Source organism: Sorex fumeus, unplaced genomic scaffold, assembly GCF_029834395.1.
Source record: "Sorex fumeus unplaced genomic scaffold, SorFum_2.1 ptg000265l, whole genome shotgun sequence".
NCBI classification, from domain to species: Eukaryota; Metazoa; Chordata; class Mammalia; order Eulipotyphla; family Soricidae; genus Sorex; species Sorex fumeus.
The window spans coordinates 10,516,412-10,542,612 of NW_026606322.1; the positions used below are offsets into that span (position 1 = coordinate 10,516,412).

At 42.0% G+C, this 26,201-nt stretch overlaps 1 protein-coding gene across 5 annotated transcripts in view; it reads left to right on the forward strand.

Moving 5' to 3' along the window:
* SPICE1 (spindle and centriole associated protein 1) overlaps positions 1-26,201 on the forward strand; it is a 158,411-nt gene that overhangs the window by 86,806 nt on the left and 45,404 nt on the right. For 4 of the 5 annotated variants that reach the window (XM_056109274.1, XM_056109276.1, XM_056109277.1 and 1 more), the window contains exon 1: positions 20,423-20,494. The exons of the other annotated variant lie outside the window; for it this stretch is intronic. The gene's annotated coding sequence lies outside the window, so the exon portion shown is untranslated. Of the gene's footprint in view, positions 1-20,422; positions 20,495-26,201 lie in introns of those variants that run through there. 5 annotated transcript variants of the gene reach the window in all.

Consider the following 26,201-nt stretch of genomic DNA (forward strand, 5'->3'; position numbering starts at 1 on the left):
AAATTGCAGTAATTTATCACATCAGCATGTAATTTTTTATCACATCAACTGTGCTTTTGCTCTCCCTTTCAATTCAGTTGCAAAGTCTAGTACCCCATCTTTTGGGAAAAGAAGGCATTGCAAAACTCATTGGTTCTTCGGCTGAATTAGTTCTAGGCTTTCTGTTTGACCTCAAAGCTCCTCATATAGTACATACAACACTGTTTGATCAGTTGGTTAACCTCTCAGTTGTTTTTATTGCTCTCTCCTAATCATGTTAGTATTTATGTTACTATTACTGTTCTGCACCACCTTGAATTCTGCCACCCTACCAGAGGGGATTCCTTTACTTCAATTAAGGAATGTTTTATAACGTGTTCAGCTTTATTAGTGATTCTCACTGAGAATACTGACCAATTATTTATTGATACATCACACACAAATTTAAACATTGAGATGATTAAGCAATCTCTAAAATGCTAATCTAAACTCTCCTTTAAAAGATAGTTTCTATTTGAGAAAAAGTCATTTTTCTTTTTGATGGTAGAGTGTATCAAACTTAGAAGCTTATCAATGAGTCCAAGGTGAGAGAAAAACAAAACAAGTATCGAGATAGCAGATACGCTTCTGTAATGACAGATGATTTTTTGGAAACAAAAAGAGTTTTTAAACTCTGATGAAATTCCAATCAAAAGTGCATGAGTTAAGGGATGTTTAAATTTATTCTTATCAAATAGATGGTAATGGCAAGGATTGATGCCCTTTCTAATAGAGATATTGTGGAAGTTAAAGAAAATTCTTTAGCAGGTAATTTTTGTCATATAAGCAGCCAAGTTATGATACTATCAAACCTCCAAGAGATAAACCTCTGAGCTGTGTCAAAAAGGTTACTATCAAATGTCCGCATTCAGTCCCTAATTTGGAAAAAGAATAATGGAAAACTTGTGGTACGTTCTTCACTTGGAAATTCTTGCAACTCTTTAGATGATCATTTGTAGCACAAAATGATTTCAATGAGTATATTGCATTCCTCATAAATTTACTCATCATGGAAAAGCAAATTTCTAGTATCTTAAATATATTTAGGTGCAGAAATCTTAAAAGGACAAATGTGATTATTTTTATATAATTATATTATACATATACATATCACGATCACGATCATCCTGTTGTTCGTCCATTGCCTCGAGCAGGCACCAGTAATGTCTCCTTCGTCCTTGCCCTGAGACTCTAAAAAGTGCCACATTCAAGGCTCTTTCAGGGCTAGGAGAATGAGACTCATCATTGTTACTGGTATTTGGCATATTGGTACACCACAGGGAGTTTGCCAGACTCTGCTGTGTGGGCAGGTTACATTCGTTGGTCTGCCAGGTTGTCAAAAGCAAGAATGAGGTAATAAGGCATTCCCCGCCACGTGCTTCCGGGAGCTGGGTTTTATAGTCTCTGAGTCTTGGTCGTTGATGGGATTACACGGCGCTGGGGGCAGTTGGTGGGTGTGACCCCCGCCTACTGGAAGATGGAGGATCTGGGTGGAGGATGCTCAGCCCCGATCCGAGCAGGCTTGGAGATCTCAGCCCTGGGACCCGCATGCCTTTGTTCCTCTGCTGGTACCTTCATGCGTGTGGAGAGTGGTCTTAGCATGGTTGTGGCTGGTTCTGGAGGTCTTCGGCTACCAGGCCCTGGTGAGGACAGTCAGGCACGGGGTAAGAGACTCTGCTTTGTTCTCTTCCGGGAGCTTGGTGTGATAATCTCTTGATCCTGGCCGTTGTGTGTATATATATATACGCTTGTGATCAACATAACCCTTGAAAACCTATAAATAAAAGTCATGGCTAGGTCTCAATGGTCCTTAAAATAAAAATAAAATAGAATAAAAGTCTCAATGGCCCTTAAAAATTTGTTTCAGGTGGAATTTATCCTACTATTCTCCATGGGATATTTTTCTCCCCTAGATGGGCTGAAATATTTTCTTACTGAAGTCTTTGTTGCTGAAATCTTCTTTAACTATAACACTGTTTGGTTTTTCTTCCAATGTGGGGTAAGTTTACTAATACCAACTATTACATCTAAGAACCAAGGCAGACAATTTACTGGAACCACTATAAAAGAATGTTTGAAGGCATTACCCCTTCTTAAAAACTGTACTGCTGCTATCACCCACAAAATCCTGGAAAGATTAAAGAAACATTGGCATCCTTTATTGAAAAACTTCTCAGAAAACCTTGAGCTCCTTTGTGCTCCACTAGTTCATATGGCCATATGATCGAATTACTCAGAAACACATTATTTGACTATACAATGTTAACAGTAAATCCACATGTTTAGATATTTCATTAGTAACATCGAACTATATCCACTGCATACAAATGTGGCAAAATATTGTGAGGAACTCAGTAGGCATTATGCCCTTTCTTATCAAGAAGAACTTAATGCCTCCCCCCGACCCCCCACCCCCATGTCCCACAGCAATTCTTTAATAGTTTGTTCAGGAACTTCAACAAGAAAATTTTATCTATTGAAACACATTGAATGAAAACTTCTTTTGAACAACATTTGAAGGGACTTTATCATGTACTATTAATGAAACATTGGCAAGGCAATATAGATTTTATGTTTCAAAACTAAAGAAACAACTCAGAATTCCATGTAACTGGAACATTAGCATTTGTTTTGTTTTGTTTTGTTTTGTTTTGGTTTGGTTTGGGGAGGGGCCACATTCAGTTATGATTAAAGCTTACTCCTGGCTCCACACTCAGGAATTACTCTTGGTTATGCTTAAGGCACCATACTGGATGCCAGGGCTCGAACCCAGGTCAGCTTTGTATAAGGGGAGTGCCCTACCCACTGCACTACTGTTCCAGCCCTGAAAGATGAGAAAATTTTAAGCTATATATTCTCAGAGACTTTATGGGAAAAGTCACTGTCACTGTCACTGTCCTCCTGTTGTTCATCGATTTGCTCGAGCAGGCCCAGTAAGTCATTAGATATAAAGGTACATTTAAGCAAGATCTTTGGAACAAGCACATGACCTCAGACAATAGATAGCTTTGCCTAAGATATTAGACAAAGATCCCTATTTTACTTTTTATGTGATTACTGAAATCATTTTCCTACTTATTTACTATAGTTAAATGGCGTTGTCTATCCACAATGGCCTCTTCTTTCTCTCTCAACTTAATTCCAATTAGTAACTCAATAAGTACTCTTTCCAACACCATTCTCAATAATCTCAAATAGTACATTCTGCTTTCCATTTTGCTGACTGTTGGATATGCCATCTGTTGCTGTATTCCCATGAGAAAATGTCTTTAGAATATTTCAGTTTCACCAAATGAGACCGTAGGGAATTAAGTCAATGGAGATTGGCAGTTTCTCTTGAGCCTAAATCGACAAACTGTCTTAAACATATTAAGCTCTGACTTTGCTAGTTTCCCTTATTTTCAGAAAATGATCAGTTATTGCAATCTACTGATTAGTCTGCAGGTAATTCTAAACTTAAATTCAACAACTTTTGTAACAAGGCATTGGGCTTAATACTTGCTACTTGAAGAGATTAATAAAGATACAAATGTGTAAGATTCTTACTTCATGTTCATGATCAGCTGCTTTATTTTCAGATCTCTATCCACTCCTGTTGTCCACCACTTTTTCTGTGCCCAGGACAGATGGTCTTGTTTGCCTTTGACTAATACTTCAAGAACTTTATTAATTGTATTCCAAGACTAGTTTGTACACAGAGACTCCAATTCTATAGGTTACCAAGGATGAAAATATTGACTCAAACACAAGCCCTGAAAGGAGACCATCCTTAATTTTTTTAGGTATGGAGTTACATACTCATTGCTATAATAACAGTCAGCTCAGTTGTTCCAGTGGTGAAAATCAAACAAATATAAAGGCCGTGAAACAAACTTATTAACTCTGGCAGATATTGGTTTTATTTATTTATTTATTTTTAATGAATCACTGTGGGGTACAGTTACAGACTTACAAACTTTTGTGATTACGCTTTGGTCATACAATGACCAAGTACTCATCCGATCGAGTACTCATCCCTCCACCAGTGCCCATTTCTCCACCACCAATGTTTCTAGTATCCCTTCCGGCCACCCTCCCTGGATACCATCCCCCTGCCTCCCCCCCACCCTGCCTCTGTGGCCGGCACATTCCTTCTAGGTACTAAGAGGTCATCATGTTTGGTTCATAGTCTACTTTTAGCATGCATCTCCCATCCCGAGCTAGCCCTCTAGCCATCATTTACTTAGTAGTCCCCTTTTTTTTGCTTTTTGGGTCACACCTGGCGATGCACAGGGATTACTCCAGGTTCTGCACTTACTCCTGGCAGTGCTCAGGAGACCATATGGAATTCTGGTTATCGAAGCCGGGTCAGCCGCATGCAAGGCAAACGCCCTATCCACTGTGCTACTGCTCCAGACCCTAGTGGTCCCTTTTCTATCCCAGCTGTCCGGCAGATGTTGTTAATGAGACCACCTCTGCTGTAGATGGAGTGCCGACTCAAATCACAAAGTCTCAAATCACTAGCTTGAGCAGTAGTAGACAATTATTCTTCATTTCTTGTTTTTTTAATGGTAGAATCTGAATGAGCCATTGTTAATACTTCTCAGATTTATAAAGAAGGCACACATTAAATCATGATTGTCTATGATTTACCATGGCTTAAACTCCCCTATATTTTGTTCCTCAACAATCAACTCGCAATTGATATGTTTTATAGCCTACTTTAGGTATTTTTTAAATTTAAAAATAAAAACGTGATTGTTTTTAATTGTAGTAGTCAAGGTGAATTTAACCAATATGACTAAAAAAAATAACTGTCATAAAATAAACAGGGAGTTGTGAAAATAGACTACCAGAATTAAAATAAATAGAGAAGATTCAGAATTTGGTATGACAAGGCATTTGGTCGCTATCATTTATTTGAATTTTGCAAATATTCAAAGATAAGTAGAGTGGTGGGAAAGGCTCATAGTAAAATTAAGTGAATATTTCAAAAATACTCTCATTGAAAATTAAAATGGAGGAATTGAAAATGAGGTAACTAGAAGGAAGAGACCTTGCGGTGTAGAGAAAGTTCAAATGCAACTTTTCCAACTATCACTTATATAAAATGGAGATCACATTTAAAACAGACATATGTGTGTTGTATACCCTTTCCAATTTCTTTCCTCTATCAAATTTTTCTCCTACTTCCTTCCTGATTTCTTCCATATTAAAAAAAACTATAATTTCTCCCTCCCTCCCTCCCTCCCTCCCTCCCTCCCTTCCTTCCTTCCTTCCTTCCTTCCTTCCTTCCTTCCTTCCTTCCTTCCTTCCTTCCTTCCTCTCTCCCTTTCTTTCTTTCTTTCTTTCTTTCTTTCTTTCTTTCCTTCTTTCTTTCCTACTTTCTTCTTTCCCTACCGCTTCTCTCACTCTCTCTTTTCCTCCCTTCCTCCCTCCCTCCTCCTTCTCTTTCTTTCTTTCTTTCTTTCTTTCTTTCTTTCTTTCTTTCTTTCTTTCTTTCTTCCCTTCTTTCTCTCTCTCCCTACCCCTTCTCTCTCTCCTTCCCTCTCTCCCTTCCCACTTTCCTCTCTTCCTCCCTTTCTGTTTTTTGGAACCACACTGGCTGGTGCTGTGCTCAGCACTAATTCCCAACTCAGCATCCAGGGATCACTGCTGGTGGTGCTCAGGGGACACATGGGCTGCCTGAGATCAAACCCGGGTCAGCTGCATACAAGACAAGTGCCTTATCTACTGTACTATCGCTCCAGCTCATCTGCTTTTTTCTATGAGAATGAACTATTCATTAGTATTCATTTTGTAAATTTTTCTGTAAATGGAAACATCCAGTATATTTTCCTTTCTTTTCTGTTCCTTTTTTGGGCTTTCTTTATTTAGTACAGATGGATTAAAAGTTGGCTGAATTATTTCTGCACTTATATTGATAAGTGATACTGGTAGGTCTGCTTTTTAAAAGCTCACATGATATCATCCTGCTTTTATGAAATATCAACTTAGTTTCTGTTTTTGCAATGCAAAAAAATCCAGAGGGTATTTATACTTTTTTGACAAAAAGCTAAAATAGCATCCAGACTTTATTTAGCCATGTATTTATTTATTTGTAGCATTCATTATGCAGGGAATGCACATCCTAAGCAGCCAGAATGATCCCAGGATAAACTACTTTATTTAGGATACAGATTTTCCATATCATTTCTTCTTTTACTCTGTGTTAATGTTGTTTGGGGGGTTTATGTGATATTTAGAATGATTTGTTAGGTTATTCTCTGAGTCTAGGAATACTAAACATATTTTACATACGAATAGAAGTTGCTTACTTGCTGTATGCCATGTCAATTTATGAGATGTTTTTGAATAGTATAGAAACCAGTGCTAGTCTCTACTTTCCTTGTAATGCTTAAATCTAGATACTAGAATAATGTGACTTCAGAGTGCATTGAAAAGTATCTCCTCACTTTCTTTTCTTTTTCTTTCTTTTTTCCTTTCCTTTTTTTGTGGGGTGGGGGGCATTGGGTCACACCTGGTGGTGCTAGCATTTACTTCTCACTATATGCTCAGGGATCATTCCTTGAAGTGCTCAGAGAACATATGTGCTGCTGGGGATTGCCACACGACAGACAAGTGTTCTGTCCATTGAACTATCTCCCCGAACCCTCTTACATTGAATTTCTAAAAGTTTTTTCTGGTGGAAATTATAATATTTAATCCCCACATATTTAGTAGAGTTTACCAGTTAAATATACCCAAGGACAGTAGAGAGAAGGGTCAGGAGGATTGCTCCACGGTTGGAAACCTGTCTCATGAACTGGGGGAGTGGGTGGCTGGGATAGAGAAGGGATCTCTGAGTCAATGATGGTTGGAAGGATTGCTCGGGATGGGAGATGTGTGCTGAAAGTAGTCAAAGGACCAAACATGATGGCCTTTCGGTATCTGTATTGTAAACCATAATGCCCCAAAGTAGAGAGAAAGAAGGAAATTGTCTGCCAGAGAGGGAGGGGATGGGGTGGTGAGGTGAGTGTGGGTGGGAGGGAGGGAACATTGGTGGTGGAAAACGTACACTGGTGGAGGGATGGGTGTTTGATCATTGTATGACTGAAACTCAAACATGAAAGCTTTGTAATTGTATCTCACTGTGGTTCAGTAAAAATAAATAAATAAATAAATAAATAAATAAAAGATTTGCTGCTATTCAGATTATTTTCTTTCTTGAGAAACTGTTGATCATTTGTGTTTTGAAAGATTTTTTTCTTTTTTATCTATGCTTTCAAATTTATTCCCATAAAGTTGTCCAAAATATTATATTATTCTTTTGGTACTTATATAATTTGTTATCTCTCACTCCTGATTATTGTATATATTTAAATTATATATAATTAATAGTGTTAGAATTTTGTTAATTTAATTTCTTCAAAGTTTTGTTGTTCTCTTTTTCCTTATTGATTTCATTGATTCTATAGTTATATTTATTATTACCTTCCCTCTTATTTTGGATTTCACTTTTTCTAGTTTTTCTTTAGTTTCTAAATGTAGAAGCTGAGAAAATTGATTTGAAGCCTTCTTTTCTTACATGGGTGTTAAGTGCTTTTTTTGGTTTGTTTTGTATTGTGGCCACACCTGGCTGTGCTCAGGGTTTACTCCTGGCTCTGCCCTCAGGGCTCACACCTGGTAGCCTGGGAGAACATACCAGATGCCAGAGGTCCTAGACCTATAAGTCAAGTGCTGTATTATCACTCTGGTCTTGGTGTTAAGTGCTTTAAGTTTCTCTTGAAGTACTGCTTCTTTTTTCACAAATGTTGGTAAGTTGTATTTAATTTTCATTTATTTCAAAATACATTGCTATCTGGTTTGATTTTTTTTATTTGATTAATATATTATTTAGCAGTATATTACTTCCCTCTTAAATTTAGAGAAATTTTTCTAAACATTATAATGCTATTAACTTTTAATTTGATTGCAGCGTGGGCAGGTAATATGCTATTTGGCTAGCATAGCCTGAATCCTTTAGTATTTATTGAAGCTTCTTTTATGGTACAGATTACTGGTCATTGTGCTGAAAGTTCTATATATTCTGGAGAAGCTGGTGTTGAAAGAGTCGCCTGTTAATGTCAATCATGCCAGATGGTTGTTGTGTTGCTCATGTCTGTTTTAACAGTGCTGGTTTTCTGCCAGGTTGCATTATCAATTATAATGTTCAGGCAGGGGCAGTGAACTCTCTGACTATAATTACTTTTTATTTCACATTGCAATTATAGAAGTTTATTCTGTATTTTGAAGCTTTCTTATTAGGCACACAAATTTTTGAATTATTATAACCATTAGATTTAGCTATACCTTTACCATAATATAATGATATATATATTATCTCTGTTAATATTATTTTTGGTTTTGTTTTTTGTTTTTAGGCCACATCCAACAATGCTTAGGGGTTTTCCTGGCTGTGCTGGGGGTACAATATGGGATGCCAGGGCTAGAACCAGCATTAGTCTCATGCAAGGCAAGCACCCTACCCTGCTGTACTATAGCTCTCGCCCCAATCTCTGGTAATATTCTTTGTTCTAAAATATCCTTAATCTAATCTCAATAAAATCACCCCAGGTTTTTTACTAGCATTACCATTATATATATATATATATATATATATATATATATTATATATGTATGTGTGTGTATTGCGATAGCACAGAGGTAGGGCGTTTGCCTTGCATGCAGCCAACATGGCCAACCCGAGTTCGATTCCTCCGCCCCTCTCAGAGAGCCCGGCAAGCTACCAAGAGTATCTCGCCCGCATGGCAGAGCCTGGCAAGCTACCCGTGATGTATTCAATATGCCAAACACAATAACAACAAAGTCTCTAATGGAGACGTTAATGGGCCCGCTCGAGCAAATCGATGAACAATGGGAGGACTGTGACCATGACCGTGTGTGTATTATATAATATATATATATATATATATATATATATTTCCTAAATTTTAAACCCATGTCAGGCTGTCTTCACTGGGGCACCTCGGAGGAGGGTGGGTTGAGTTCCCCTCCCCACCCCAAAAAGAGCCCCGGCAGTCTAAAACCTCCAGAACAGAGCCACAGCCATGCTCAAGGCCACTCTCTACACACTCGGACGAGCCTCACCCATGAAGGAACTGACAGAGGAACCCAGGTATGTGGGACCCGTGGCTGAGATCTACAAGCCAGCTCGAATCAGGACTGGGCCTCCTCCACCCAGGTTCCCCATTTTCCAATAGCTTGGCAGTCACACCCACAAACTGCCTCCCCGGCACCGTGTAATCTCATCAACGGCCATGATCCAGAAACTATAGAAAAAAGGTTCCCAGAAGACAGCAACACAGAATCTCCTATCCCACCCACAAAGCAGAACCTGGCAAGCTACCTGTGGTGTATTCGTTATGCCAAAAACAGTAACAATAATGGGCCTCATTTCCCTGACCTCGAAAGAGCCTCTAATCCGGCAGTGTAGGAAAAGACGAGTAAGGAGAGGCTGCTAAAATCTCAGGGCTGGGACAAATGGAGACGTTACTGGCACCCGCTCAGGTAAATCAATCAACAATGGGATGACAGTGATACAGTGATCACTTGATCACTTGAAATCCCATTACTCATCTATTTGCTCCAGCGGGCACCAGTAACGTCCCCATTCATTCCTGTTGCGTGCTAGCGTAGCCTAATGACATCTGCTCGTTCTAGGAACATGAAGAGCCTCAAACCGATCGATCATTCAGGCTCTTGACGAAGACCATCTCATAGATGGGCAGCCATGCGATCTTTTGACGTACCGTGGAATCCAGTCAGCAATGGCTCTAGTCCAGCAGTTGTCTCCAAATCTAATTACATGTCCAGCCCATCTGATTTTTGATGCCTTGGCAAACGAGACAGCATCCCTGATTCTTGAGCGTTGACAGAGGTCGGAACTCTGGATTCTTTCCCTCATTTGAGTGAAGTGTGTTACTCCAAGCATAGCTCTTTCGATTCCTCTTTGAGAGACCTGAATAGTGTTCTCGTCCTGATTTCATAGGGCCCAGGTCTCTGAAGCGTATGTTAATGCAGGAAGAATAGTGGAATCAAAGAGATGTGTCCAGAGCTGGAGTTTTTCGTCCTCTTAGCAATTTCTTCGACGCTCTTGAAGGCGTTCAAAGCCACTCTCTTCCTCCTGCACAACTCAGGTGCCAGGTCATTCACCATGTTGACTTCTCGATTTAGGACACATAACTGTTGCATTCGGAGATGGTCGTTCTGTTGAGAGTGAATGGAACATCAGGAACAAGACTGTTTCTCATGAACATTGTCTTTGTGAGATTCAGCTGTAATCCGACCTTTCCACACTCACGGTCGAAGTCAGTCAGCATTTGTGCCGCTTGGCTAATGTTTGGTGTTATTAGAACGATGTCATCAGCAAAGCGGAGGTGATGCAGTTGCTGACCGTCTCTCTTCACTCCCATTCCTTTCTATTCCAGTTGTCACATGATGTTCTCGAGGGTGGCACTGAAGAGTTTTGGTGAAATAGTATCACCCTGCCAAACTCCTCTCTTGACATTGATGATCACTTCTTTGTAGAATGGTGAGATTCTAGTAGTGAATCCATAATACAGCTCACAGAGGATCCTGATGTATTGAGTTTGAACGCCCTGATTGGCAAGGGCTTTGATGACTGCTTCCATCTCAACAGAATCAAAGGCCTTCTTTAAATCAACGAATGTTAGACAGAGTGGCATCTTGAACTCCCGAGAAACTTCAATGAGCTTGGTTATCGTGTGGATATGGTCGATGGTGCTGAATCCTTTGCGGAACCCGGCTTGCTCGCATGGTTGTCCTTCATCTAGTGTTCTGCCAATCCTATTTAGGATGACTCAAGTGAACAGTTTGTAGATGACAGACAATAGGCAGATTGGGCGATAGTTGCCAATGTCGTGGATGTCTCCCTTCTTATACGTAGTACAGTCCTGCTGGTTTTCCATTGGGACACCAGCATTCAGACAGGTAGTGTGTGAAGAACCAAACCAGTGTATTGATGAGTACTGACTGTAGGTTCTTCAGATGTTCACGTCTGGCCTTGTCCGGGCCAGGTGCTCTTCGTTTCTTTACTGTTGAGTTGGTGTGTCAGATTTCGGAAGCGAGAACATTGGGAACAACATATCCATCCTGCGGAATTTGGTATGTGGGCAGGTGGACGTGGCTATCAAAATAGATCTCAGTAGACATCATGAATAATCTCCATTGCCCTTCTGGAAGATGTGATAGATCCATCAGGACGTCAGAGGGCAGTCATCTTGGTCTTGTAGTTGGTGAAGGACAGGAAGGCATTCCGAATGCTTTTCCAGGCTTCTGCCACATCTACCAGCACTGCACTGCTGCTCTTCTCTCTTTGAGGTCTTCCGTGATCGCTTTTCTGCACTGCTTTGAGCTCGAACATTCACTTGAGGTTGCCTGAGGCATGTGCCAAGCCACGCTGGCGAATAAGCTCAAGAGTTTTCGAAGACAGGCATTTTTTTGTGGTTATCTCTCTCTTGGCATTCCTTGCACAATCATGGAGTACAGTCAGTCAATTGTACTCCTCGTCAATGTTGTCAACGACAGCATCTTCCCACATTGCTGTAACAGAGCCAAAGAGCTTCCAGTTGGTGGTCATTCTGGGACTTCTCTTCTTAAACATTGCAGCCCTTTCTCCCCGCTCTGTGAAGTAGAATTTTGCATGAAGGAGACGGTGGTCTGATCCTGTTTGAAATTTTGGGACAACAGCAACATCGATCAGGCAAAACCATCGATTGAATATGATGTGGTCAATTTCGTTGTGGAGCTGTCCACCGGGAGACTCCCAAGTCCAATGTTTAGATTCAGTCTTCTGGAACTGTGAGTTACCATGGATGGTCTTGGTTGACATGATGAGCTCAGATAGTCTCTCACCTTGTTCATTCCATTCTAGGCCATGGGTCATGCTGTGAAGTTCTTGAGCTGATCTTCTCGGTCCTATCTTGGCATTAAAATCACTGACAATGATCTTGTAGAAGGTGTGGTCTTCTTTATAGAACTTCTCCAGCTCCATGTAGAACTTCTCAATTTCTCCCTCATCATAATTGGATGTTGGTGCATAGACAATGAAGATAGAAACCGCTGGCAGTGAGCCACATCTATTCAAGTGTAATTGTCCAATTCGGGTTGTTAGGCATTCAAATGAATCAATGCTCATGGCTAAGTTTGTGTTGACAAGGACACCGACACCACCGACGCCTCTTTTATTGCATGTTCCGAGGAACAGTTCTTCTCCAGTGTCAAACACAGCGTGATCTAATTGATGCCTTCTCATCTCAGTCAGACCAATGATGTCGTACTTGATCTTTCACGCTTGTACCATCAGGTCCTTGGTGGATGCATCTGATGCCAGCATACATGCATCGAAAGTACAGACAGTCATTTTTGTCTTTCTTCATTTTGGCAGCCTAGTTTGGTTTTGAGATATTTTCAGCCTCTCCTTTCACATCCTTCTCAATGCTGCCATATTGATGGCTCCTTCAGGGTCAGAGGAATAAGACCCATTGTATTTACTGGAGTTGGCGTATCAAATACACCACGGATAGCTTGCCAGGTTTTCTTTGCCGTGCGGGTGGAATACTCTCGGTAGCCTGAAAACACAAATAAACTTTACAGGTGTTCCTATTCAGGCATATGTGCTGGTATGACACTCTCAGTAGCCTGCCGGTTCTCTGAGACTGAGAACTAGAGAATACGAAGATATATATATATATATATATATATATATATATATATATATATTAAGGTAAAGGCCCTCCCGTTGATCGTTGATTTGCTCGAGCGGGCCCAGTAACGTCTCCATTGGAGACTTTGTTGTTACTGTGTTTGGCATATCAAATACTCTTGGTAGCTTGCCGGGCTCTCTGAGAGGGGCAGAGGAATTGAACTTGGGTCGGCCATGTTGGCCGCTTGTAAGGCGAACGGCCTACCCGCTGTGCTATCTATATCCTGGATTTTAAATATACTGTTGTTATACAATTAATCTGTTTTTTATAGTCAAAATTTTAAAATAACCCACACAATCTCTGCCTTCTAATTGGTTTAGTTCATTTGCATTTAATGTGATAATTGATATAAGCCTATCGTCTTGACAATTGCTTTTTATTTTCCTCACCTGTCATTTGTTTCATTTTTGGCCTATTCTTAGATTAGCAAAATACCATAAAATCTCTTTTTGCAGATGTCATCTTTTTAATATAGAACTCTTATTTTGTCATGAATTTAGAGTTTGTGTTATATCTAGTTTGCAGTATATATCTTTATCACAATCTGTAGCACTGTAGCACTGTCCTCCCGTTGTTCATTAATTTGCTTGAGCGGGCACCAGTAATGTCTCCATTGTGAGACTTGTTGTTACTGTTTTTGGCATATCGAATATGCCATAGGGAGCTTGCCAGGCTCTACCTTGCGGGTGGGATACTCTTGGTAGCTTGTTGGGCTCTCCGAATGGGACAGAGGAATTGAACCCGGTTGTCCGCGTGCAAGGGAAACACCCTACCCACTGTATCCTATCACAATCTACTTCCAAGTAATATTTTAACAGTTGTAGTAATATCAGAGCCTTTCAGTAATAAACTTTTATCTCTTCTCTGGCCTTTATGCTTTGGCTGGATGTATTTACTTTTACAACTATTATGAATCACATAAATTGTGTTTGTGGAATTTAAAAAACCAATTGTTTCTTAAAATTTTAAATAAATAGAACAATATTATATATCAACCCTACTGCTACTTCTAGTACTCTCATTGTTTTATAGACTCAGATTTTTAGATCCCTTCCAAAATCCGACACGCCATTTCATCTGTAAAGAAGTGTACAGCACCTGGTCCAGACAAGGTCAGATCTGAACACTTGAAGAATCTGCCATCAGCACTCATCAATACACTGACTCGGCTCTTCACACACTACCTGTCTGAATGCAATGTTCCATCCCAATGGAAAATCAGCAGGACCATTCTGTTGTACAAGAAGGGAGACATCCACGACATCAGCAACTATCACCCCATCTGCCTGTTGTCCGTCATCTACAAGTTGTTCACTTGAGTCATCCTGAATAGAATAGGCAGAACACTAGACGAAGGACAACCATGTGAGCAAGCTGGGTTCCGAAAAGGATTCAGCACAATTGACCATATGCACACGGTGACCAAGCTCACTGATGTTTCTCGGGAGTTCAAGATGCCATTCTGTCTAATGTTCGTTCATCGATTTAAAAAGAAGGCCTTTGATTCTATTGAGATTGAAGTGGTCATCGAAGCCCTAGCCAAATTGGGCATTCAAACTTAGTAGATCAGGATCCTCCGTGAGCTATATTATGGATTTACCACCAGGATCTCACCATTCTACAAGGAAGTGATCATTGACGTAAAGAGAGGGGTTCAGTAGGGCATTACTATTTCACCAAAACACTTCAGTGCCACTCTTGAGAACGTCATGCGACGACTGGAATGGGAAGATAGATAGTTGGCAACTACACCATTTCCGCTTTGCTGAATACATCATTGTAATAACACCAAACTTTAGCCAAGCAGCATAAATGCTGGCTGACTTCAACCATGAGGGTGGAAAGGTCGGACTGCAGCTGCATCTCACCAAGACAATGTTCATGAAAAATGAACTAGTCCCTGATGTTTATTTGCTCTCAACAGAATGAACATCTCCGAATGCAGCAGCTATGTGTACCTGGGCGGAGAACTCAACATGAGGAACGACTTGGCGCCAGAACTGCACTGGAGGAAGAGAGAGGTGTGGAATGACTTCAAGAGCGTCAAAAAAGTTGTTAAGAGGACGAAGAACCACCAGCTCCAGGCACATGTTTTCAATGCCACTGTTTTTCTTGCACTAACATACACCTCAGAGACCTGGGCCCTACAAAAATGCTGTTCGGGTATCCCAAAGAGGAATCAAAAGAGCTATGCTTGAAGTATGCTTCACTCATGCGAGAGAAGGAATCTGGAGTTCCAACCTCTGTCGACGATAGAAGATAAGGGATGCTGCCTCATTTGCCAAAGCGATGAAAATCAGATGGGCCAGACACGTAATTCGATTTAGAGATGACTGCTGGACTAGAACCATTACCAACTGGATTCCATGGGACGTCAAAAGAACACCTGGCCGACCACCTATGTGATGGTTGGACTTCTTTGTCAAGACCCTGAACAAATGGTTTGATGCTCTTCATGTCCTGGAGTGAGCAGACGCCATTGGGCTACATTAGCATGCAACAGGGTCAAATGGAGACATTGTTGCCATCCGCTCGAGAAAATCGATAAACAATGGGATGACAAGTGATTACAAGTGGTGCCTTTTTCCCCCTTTTGTTTAAAATATGTGTTTGGACAATTTTGATAGTGAGAATCTTTTAGTCATAAATCCTCTCAGTTTTGCGTGAAATCATCTTTTCTTTATTCCTCATTAAAACTGTTTTGGAAAGATAGAGAATTCTAGATTACCAGTTTTTTTCTTTCAATACATTTAAAATGTTCCATTGTCATATTGCTTCCAATGTTTTATTTTGTTTATGTTTGGGGGTCATACCTCACTATCAGAGGCTACTAAGGACGTGGTATCATCTGGGGTCACTCCCTTGAGGTGCATGTAGAACCTGAGATGGAACCTGGCTTTCTTCATGCAGACCACGTGCTCTAGTTCTTTAAACCACCTCCTGAGCCATACTTGTAGCGTTTTAAATAAAAATGATCATGCTATCTTTATTTTTCTTGGTATGTAACATCTTTTCTTTCTGGTTGCTTTATAAAATATTTATCACTGTCTCTGGGCCTAAAACTATTTTTGGTAACTTAATAGATTTTCTTTTTTTTTTGGTAACTTTTCATGGTTCTTGCATTTAGGCTTTGTTGAGCCTCTGGACAGCTGGTTTGTGGATACATAAAGATTCTTTTCATGAAAAAAATTTTTTAATTAGTCGAAACACCATGAGGTACAGTTGTAGACTTACAAACTTTTGTGCTTGGGTTTCAGTTATACAATGATCAAGTACCCCCATCCCTTCACCAGTACCCATTCTCCACCACCAATGAACTCAGTAGCCCTCCCACCCCCCCTATTCCATCTCCCCCCACCCCGCCCCACCTCTGTGGCAGGGATTCAATTTTGCTCTCTCTTTCCTTTAGGGTGTTGTGGTTTGCAATAGAGGTATTGAGTGGCCATCGCGTTCGGTCTATAGTCTACTTTCAGCACGTATCTCCCATCCCGAGTGAGTCCTCCAAACACCCTTTACTTGGTGTTCCTTTATCTGAGCTGACTTTTCTCCCAGCATCTGCTGTCAGCTTCCATGCTGTGGAGCAGACCTCCTGGTACTTGTCTCTACTATTCTTGGGTGTTCGTCTCCAATTCTGTTACTTTATATTTCCCATATGAGTGCAACTTTCTAACTCAGTCCTTTTCTTTCTGACTCATCTCACTTAGCATGATACTTTCCATGTAGAACCACTTGTATGCAGATTTAATGACTTCATCTTTTCTAATAGCTGCATAGTATTCCATTGTGTAGATGTGCCAAAGTTTCTTTAACCAGTCATCTGTTTTCGGGCACTTGGGTTTTTTTTTCCAGATTTTGGCTATTGTGAATAGTGCAGCAATGAACATACAAGTGGAGATGTCATTTCCACTATCCTTTTTTGCTTCTCCAGGATATATTCCCAGAAGTGGTATTGCTGGGTCAGATGGGAGCTCAATTTCTAGTTTTTTGAGAATCGTCTGTACTGTTTTCCAAAAGGGCTAAACCAGTCGGCATTCCCACTAATAGTGAAGGAGAGTCCTTTTCTCACCACATCCACGCCAACACCGGTTGCTTTTGTTCTTTTGGATGTGGGCCAGTCTCTGTGGTGTGAGATGATATCTCATTGTTGTTTTGATCTGCATCTCCCTGATGATTAGTGATGTAGAGCATTTTCTCATGTGCCTTTTAGCCATTAGGATTTCTTCTTTGACAAGTTTCTGTTCATTTCATCGCCCCATTTTTTGATGAGATTGGATGTTTTCTTCCTGTGGAGTTCAGCCAGTGCTTTGTATATCCTTGATATCAACTTCTTATTAGATGGGTATTGGATGAATATCCTTTCCCATTCTGTAGATTGTCTTTGTATTTTGGCCACTATATCTTTTGAGGTGCAGAAGCTACTGAATGTAATCTGCCCACACGGCAGAGTCTGGCAAACTCCCTGTGGCGTACCCAATATGCCAAATACCAGTAACAATGATGGGTCTCATTTTCCTAAACCTGGGGCATCCTTGAATATGGCACTTTTTAAAATCTCAGTTCTAGGACAAAGGAGCCGTTACTGGTTCCTGCTTGAGGCAATCGATGAACAACGGGATGATGGTGGTCGTGATCGTGATCTTTTGCGGTGCAGAAGCTTCTTAGTTTAATATAGTCCCATTTGTTTATCTCTGTTTCCACTTGGTTGGTCAGTGGAGTGTATCTTTGAAGATACCATTAACCTCAATATCGTGGAGGGTTTTGCCGACCTTGTCTTCAATATATCTTATGGATTCTGGTCTGATGGTGAGGTCTGTAATTCATTTTGATCTGAATTTTGTGTTAAGTCAAGTCTAAGCCCATTTTTTAAAATTATTATTAGTGAAACACCATGAGGTACAGTTGTAGATTTACAATTTTTTGTGCTTGGGTTTCGATTATACAATGATCAAATACCCATCCCTCCACCAGTGCCCATTTTCCACCACCAAGGATAATATCCCTCCCACCCCCATCCCTCCCATCCCACACTGCCTCTGCGGCAGGACAACCTCTTGTGTTCTCTTTCTCCTTTTGGGTGTTGTGGTCTGCAAAAGAGGACTTGAGTGGCAAACATGTTCAGTCCATAGTCTACTTTCAACATGCATCTCCCCTCCTGGGAGGATCCTCCAAACACCCTTTATTTGGTGCTCCCTTTAAGCCCATTTTTTTGCATGTGGTTGTCCAGTTATGCCAGCACCATTTGTTAAAGAGGCTTTCCTTGCTCCACTTCACATTTCCTGCTCTCTTATCAAAGATTAGATGTTCATACATTTGGGGTTGCATGTAGGGATATTCCACCCTGTTCCTTTGGTCTGCAGCTCTGCCTTTGTTCCAGTACCATGCTGTTTTAATTGTTACTGCTTTGTAGTAGAGTTTGAGTTTGGGGAGCGTGATGCTTCCCACCGTCTTTTTCCTAAGAATTGCTTTAGCTATTTGTGGGCGTTTGTTGTTCCAAATAAATTTTAGGAGTGCTTGATCTATTTCTTTGAAGAATTTCATGAGTATCCCTATAGGGATCGCATTGAATCTGTATAGTGCTTGGGGGAGTATTGCCATTTTGACAATGTTAATTCTTCCTATTCATGAGTAGAGGATACGTTTCCATTTCCTCATGTCCTCTTTTATTTCGTGGAGTAGCGTTTGTAGTTTTCTTTGTAGATGTCCCTTACCTCCTTAGTTAAGCTGATTCCGAGGTACTTGATTTTCTGGGGCATGAATGTGAATGGGATTGCTTTTTTTCATGTCTTTTTCCTCTGTTTCATTATTTGCGTATAGGAAGGGCATGGATTTTGGGGTATTTATTTTATAGCCTGCGACTTTACTGTACAAGCCTATTGTTTCTAGGAGTTTCTTGATAGAGGCTTTAGGATTCTCTAGATATAGTATCATTTTTTCTGTGAATAGTGAGAGTTTGATTTCTTCCTTTCCTATTTGGATGCCCTTAATATCTTTTTCTTGCCTAACTGCCATTGCAAGTACTATATTGAACAGTACTATATTGAACAGTACTATATTGAACAGAAGTGGTGAGAGTGGGCATCCTTGTCATAAATATCCTTAAAGGAAGATTGAATTAGTGATGGAAGCTTATGGAAGTTTACTTTATTCAATATTAATATCAATAGTGTTCAATATCAATAAAGAATCAAGGTCTTTGCTGTGGCCAAGGACAGAGTAGGAGAGGAACTATGACCATCCTTAACTAGGAGGGTAGAAGAATTTATGACAGAAAAATGTCATTTTTTCCAGGTATCTGTAAGGTCTCACTTAAAATTAATAACCATGAATTTAAAGTCAGTATCCTTGGGCATTTTCTTCTGACAGTTTTAGCTGCAAGGATTCGGGCACTTAATGTGGTGCTTGCACATCCAGGGTTAGGGTTTGCAGGGAGTCGATTTTATGGAAACGTTGATTATATTGATTGACTGTTGAATAAGCATGCTATCTATTGAACTTTCTCTCAGTGAGGACTGTAAGAAGGCTCCCCCCCCCCCCCCCACCATCTAGAAGTGTTGGATATCTAGCTACAGATCCACAGATTGATGTGTCTTAAGTGATAGCACAGCGGTAGAGTGTTCGCCTTACAAGCAGCCAACATGGTCGCCCCGAGTTCGATTCCTCCGCCCCTCTCGGAGAGCCCGGCAAGCTACTGAGAGTATTCGATATGCCAAACACAGTAACAACAAAGTCTCCAATGGAGACGTTACTGGGCCCGCTCGAGCAAATCGATGATCAACGGGAGGGCCTTTACCTTTAACAGTAGAAAAATCAGAGAAAGTTGTTTTATTTGAGCGATTGTTTTATTGGAGCGAATCAACCTAGTTTCCAATGGAATGTTCTGTAAACACTCCCTCAGTTGGGTCTAGGAACCTGTCCTGTTCCAGCCTACTGGCTTGACGTCTCTGACACCCAGCTTCTTCTCTCTGGTCCTTGCCATACACTTTGAGAAGCAGGGCTTCCTGCAGGAGTGCTCTAGCCCTTACTCATCCTTGCCTCCCAGTTTTCCTGAATAATCCAACCATTCCTATAATCTCAGAATAAAGTTAGCAAGCTAAGAACTACTTAGCGCCCTTTCAGCTCCAATTTTACCTGGTGGCTTTGATGGCTGTTATCTGCTATTACTCAGCACCCTTCCTGGCAACTGGGACCGTTTGGAATCTAGCGCGGTCTGGCCCATTGGTAGGTGGTCGAGCAGACACATTGGGCTCAAGCGGTAAAAGCAAGTGAGATCTATGCGACCTCCCGCGAATTTATGATGAAGTGTTGACCGTTATACACCTCCAACGCTTTGCCCGGAGTTCTTGCAGAAGGACCTCAGGGCGGAGCCAGGGGACACTAGATAGGGCGTTTTATTCTGTATTTAGTGATGCAAAGTCCTTTGGACCGAAAGAAATTGACTAAGAAAGACATGAAGGGAGAGAAGGAGAGCAGAATCCGTGCTCCAGCTAGAACCCGAGCGGGAAAGCGTCAGGCGGAACATTTCTACGCCGCAGCTGGGCCCGGGGGCCGGACGGCGCCTGCGCACTAGCCGCGCCGGAAGTGCGCAAGGGCCTGGGGCCGCGCCGCCGTCGCCCTGGCAACCGCCCGGAAGCGGCGGGCAGCACCTTGCGGCCAGGGAAGCGCGCGCTGCCCCGGAGCCTTAAGTTTCAGGGGCGGCGGCAGCGGCAGCGGTCGGGGAAACGGCCAGGCAGGTTGGGGCGATGGAGCGGAGCGGTGCCGCCGGGCGGGGATCCCGGCGCAGGGCTGGAGGCCGCGGGCTGACCCCACCCGGGGCCTGGAGAGGGGCTGTGCGTGCTCGGGTGCGCGTCTGGGGGGCTGCGGGCGCGCCCCTGCCCCAGCACCCCCCAGTGCGCGCTTGGCGCTTCTGCAACGAGCTGGGAGTTTGGAGGGAACCTGGATGTGTTGCTTGCAAAGAAGGTCCAGGGAGACCGACCCACCCGGGTGGTTTATTTATTTATTTATTTATTTAGCTTTGTGTTTGTGTGTGTGTGTGTTGGGGGGGGGGGCTTGCGGGTTGGGAGGGTCGTTTGAGACGCTCGCAGGAAAAGCTGCGTGCGTGCATGAGTTTGGGGGAGCCAGCTGGAGGAGAGAGGCAGGTGGGATGGGGTTCCCGGCAGAGGGGTAGGGTGGTCGGTGGAGGTGAAGAGGGAGGAAGCCTGTAAAGATCTGCTGGAAAGCCGAAAGATCCCGAGTCCTAAATTTAGGAGCAGTTCCTTGCAAAAGGGTGGGCAGCGGAGTTTGGTAGGTCGGGGGTGGGGGGCGACTTTTAGATCTTCGAGAAAGGAAGCAAAGGTTGAGAACTCTACCTCCAACCCCCGCCCCCAGTGGAGTGCGGCCTTGAAGTGATGCTTTGAAAAAAGCCGGGAGGGAAGGGCAGTGCCTGCGAACAGGGCCGGGTGATTATGCTTGTAGCCCTGATAGTTTGGTGAAATACGATGTATTGCTCTACCCCGGGTTGGCCTGATTGACGGGTCAGTGTTTGCAAAATGTTCTCAAGTTCTCGTGTGCTCCTTTCTGTGCCACAGTAGCTGAGCTCAGTGGACCCAATCTCTTGTAGTTTCTATAGGGCGTGCGTGTGTGTGTGTGTGTGTGTGTGTGTAGGAAGCTTTACTTTCAGTAGTTTATATAGGGCCTGGGATGCAGAATCGCTTGTAGTTTCTATAGGACCGGGACTGTGCTGTGTGTGTGTGTGGCGGGGGTGGGGGAACACGACAGCTTTACTTCAGTAGTTTATGTTGGGCCTGGGGTGCAGAATCTCTTGTAGTTTCTATAGGGCCTGGTGTGTGTGTGTGTGTGTGTGTGTGTGTGTGTGTGTGTGTGTGTGTATGTGTGTGTAGCTTTACTTTCAGTAGTTTCTATAGGGCCTGGGTTGTGTTTATGTGTGTGTGTGCGCGCAGAAAAATAACAATAACCAATTGTTACTGTCTTTTTTCTTTCCCTGGAACGTTCTTTTCTACCGTCTTTTTCTCATTTTGGGGTTGAGGGGTGGGGAATCTGGAAGGTAACCTTTTCTTACTGTTCAGCGTAAGCTTTAAGAACTTTCATGGCACACTGAATTTCTTACCCCTTCTTTGCAGTTGCTCATTTTTTTGTGGATCTTTGATAAAATCTTTAAGTTCTGTAAGGGTGCAGACTGTTTCACTTTCTTGCTGTCTAGTACCTTGCTCTTGGCAGGTTGTCAAACAATATTTGTTGAAATAGTAGCTTGAAGATGATGTGAGTGGGGCTGAGGGAGATCAACTTGGAGAGGTAAAGAAACAGATTTGTAGTAGAAACAAAGATGAGGGGACAGTTAAGCTCTTTTAGGGAAGGATAAATAGAATCTGGAATCTGAAACAAGAAAAGAACAGACATTGATGCTCACACTTTAAACTAGAGTAACTGGGAGAACAGAAATATATACATTCAGCGTAATTCATGCAGCAGTCATTTTGAATGAACCATTGAGGTTGGTATGGGTGAGGAAGAGATATAAAGTAATATTCTGACTTCTGTATTTGAGAAAGTTGGGAGGTTTGCACAGAAGGCAGTTGAAAATTAGCATTTGGTATTTTGAGGAAACATGTTTAGGACTCACTTCTGCCTTTCTGCCTCTGCACTCAGAGCTTTGCTAAAGGAGTACGGATGAGATCACCAAGGGAAGAAAGATGAAAACTCCTCCTAGGTGATCCAAAAATTAGCATGTGAGAACTTTTTCATCGTTATTCTGGTGCCTGGACAATCTTGGGTGCTGCAGGACCTGAGTGCATTGAACTACAGGCTGTTTGCTCAAGAATTTCTGGTGGGGTTCCTGACCTCCTGAGTACGGCACAGGGCCCTGCTGTGGAAGGCCCTTGGTTTGGTATTTGGAACTGAAAAAAAAAAAAGAAAACAACAACACTGCTCTGAATATTCATATATAACTTTATATTCATGTCTCATGCAGACCTTTTTGCCTGGTATATGGTAGATTCTCAAAAAGAAAGACTTGGATGAAGAGAGGGTGTCTAGTGAAACACAAGAGGACTGGGATATGTTTTTATTTTTATTAATTTTTTTGGTTTTTGGGTCACACCTGGTGGTGCTCAGGGGTTACTCCTGGCTCTTTGCTCATGAATTACTCCTGGTGGTGCTCAGGGGACCATATGGGATGCCGGGGATTGAACCCAGGACAGGGATATAAAACTAAATATCCTAGATTATATGTATGTAATGAGGAATTAATAGAGTCTGTAATGAAAAGAAGACAGAAGTAGGCGAAACCAGGAGAAAGACCTTAATAAAAACGAAGGGAGAGAAATCTCACTTCCTGGAATGAGATTCTGTAGGGCTGGAATGGGCCAGAGAAATAAGTAGGAACCAAATCCTTTTACCAATAGAGACTTGATATTTTTGATTTTAGATTTTCTTCAGATGGGCTTAGATTTTCTGAGAAGTGCTACTTTTATGATTTGACTTCTTAGTATGTAAGCCAGCTAGGTATTTTAACATCTCAGATTTCAGTTTGTGACCTAGAAAAACCTTATATCTGGTTTCTGGAAGTGGCACATAATTCACATGTTAAAACACAAAGCCTGATCCTTGGTTAAGAAAAAAAAAGTCCTTATTACTTATAGTACAATATTACTTATGAGTACTTATAAGTACTTATAAATACCATATTACTTATAGTCCTCATTACTTGTGTTTAAGTATGTTAACTTCAGTGCAACGGTGGTACTTGTGTTAAAAAGTTTAAAGTCTTGGGCCAGAGCGATAGTACAGCTGGTAGGATGCTTGCCTTGCATGCGGCCTCCTCAGGTGTGTTCCCCAGCACTCAGCTGGTCCTCGAGCTCTGCCAGGAGTGATCCATGAGCACAGAGCCTGGAACAATCCCTGAGCACTACAGGTGTGGCCAAGAACACATAAAAAAGGGAAAAAATAAAATGTATGATTCAGAGGGCTGGAGCGATAGCACAGTGGGTAGGGAGTTTGCCTTGCAAGCGGCCAACATTGCCGACCCGAGTTCGATTCCTCCGGCCCTCTCGGAGAGCCCGGCAAGCTACCGAGAGTATCTCGCCCGCACGGCAGAGCCTGACAAGCTCCCCGTGACATATTCGGTATGCCAAACACAGTAACAATTGTCACAATGGAAACGTTACTGGGCCTGCTTGAGCAAATCGATGAACAATAGGAGGACAGTGACAGTGACAGAGGTTTTTAAACCTATTCATTGAATGTGCAGCCATTACCGTTATCAAAGCCCATTACTTTTTTTTTTCTCCCCCTTTGTTTTTTGTGCTATATATAGCAGTATTGAGTCGGGGATTTGGGGCCACTTCCTGCAAGGGAAGGGTGAACAGGTAGGTCCAGGTTCTGACATGCTAAACATGTGCTCCAAACGTTTGTGTTTCTGTCCTGGCCTTCTATTATGTTTTTATCATTACAAAAAAGAAACCCATTTTTCTTAGTATTTCCCTCCTGTGTTACCTCCTTCTAGACGTGCAAGCATGAACCTGTTTTATATTTGTATGGCTTTGCTTGTAAGAGCAGATATTTTATCTAAATAGAATAATATCTAATATTTGTTGTTGGGCCTCTTTTCTTCGGATAGTAGTTTCATGGTGCATGTATCAGTACTTCACCCTCTGTCTTGCCAAATGCTATCCTATTACATGGGTGCACCATGTCTTACCTTACCCATTTATTAGTTGTGGGTATTTGAGCTGTTTCTCCATTTTGGCTATTGAGAGTCTGCTAGCAGACTAGGAGGCAGGGGTTCGGGCACATGGTAAGCTGATTGGGTTCTGTCCCCAGCACCTCAAGCTTCCTTGAGTACCAAGTATCAGAGGGTGTGCCTGTGACCTGGGCAGCCCCGGGCACTGTAGGACCCGAGTGTATGGAACCTCAGGCTCGCTTGGGTGGTGGAGGTCGCTGGTAGGGCTGACTTCCAGAGCACCGCGTGGGGCCCTTACCTCTCTGCTTAAGGAAGGCCCGGGTTTGGTATCTGGCACTGAAAAAAAAAATGGTGGTCTGAATATTCATTGCAGACTTCATGGTTTGACATATGTTTTCAATTTTCTTGCGTATATACCTAGGACTATAATTGGTGGATCATGTGGTAACCTAATTTTTTCAGAAACTGCTGGGCTTCGCTGATGTGGTTTTGACATTTTATGGTAACTCTACCAATAAAGATTCCAGTTTCTCCACAGTTCTCCTCAGTTCTCCTCAGTTCTCATTATTGCCACCTTGTGGGAGGGGCGGGGAGAGCTGGACTCTGCCCCACAATTCTCTGGAGACTCTTCCTGCCTTTGTGCTGAGGAGTGAGCCCGGCAGTGCTCAGGGGACTAAATGTGGTACCAGGAATCAAACCAGGTTTGTGACCAAAGCAGCTGCTTCCCGATGTCTTACCTCCAGTACTCTTTCGGGCCCTTTAGTTCTGTCGCGTTGGTTATAACAATGCTAGTGCAGCTTTGGTGGTATTTCATTGTCTTTGATTGAATTTTCCTAATGACTAGTGATATTGAGCATCCTTTCTTGTGCATTCCAATCATCTGGCGTAACTTCTGTGGAGAAAACGGTATCCAAGTTCTTTAGCCATTTAAATGAATCATTTGTGTTTTTACTGTTTTGTTTTTGTACTGGATGACAGTTCTAATGATTACCATCCGAACTCTCTGCTTAGGTCATAATTTCTCTACTCCTTGAGTTCTTCATTAAGTAAATGTATGCAAATATTGACTTAAACACTTAAGGTTATCAATATCAACTTTCTGTTTGTTGTAGAGCAAAATAATCAAGTAATTTGGTAACCCGCTGGTCCTTTCATTGTGCTTTCATAGGTTCTAATTCTGGTTTTAAAATTTATTATTTATTTATTTTGTAATGTAGGAGTACTGCTATTTGTTCAGCCATTGATTAAGCTGATTGAACCGGGCAAGAACGCCACATTTATTATTATTATTATTATTATTATTATTTAATTGTATCACTGTGAGATAGTTACAAAGTTTTCGTGTTTGAGATTCAGCCATACAATGGTGGAACACCCATTCTTCCACCAGTGCATTTTCCATCACCCACATCCCAGTCCTCACCCTGCCTCTGTGGCAGACAATTTCCCCAATACTCTCTCTAATTTTGGGCATTATGTTTTGCTCAAAATTTCCCATCACCATTTAAGCCAGGGGCAGATGCTAGATAATTTATTTTCCATTGCTCATTCTGAGCATAATGAGAGCTCGCACGGCTGCGATTGTAAATGTGAATTTCTAGCTTGTAAATGGATGGGTTTCAGAGATATCTCTGAATGGCGCTAATCCATTTTGGATTCAATTGGGAGTCCCTGGACCAGGGCTGTTGGTGCGCTAAAATGGTGCTCGGAGTCAGATTATGGGCATGACAGCCAGTCTGCTGGGCAGGTGGGGACCTGGGGAG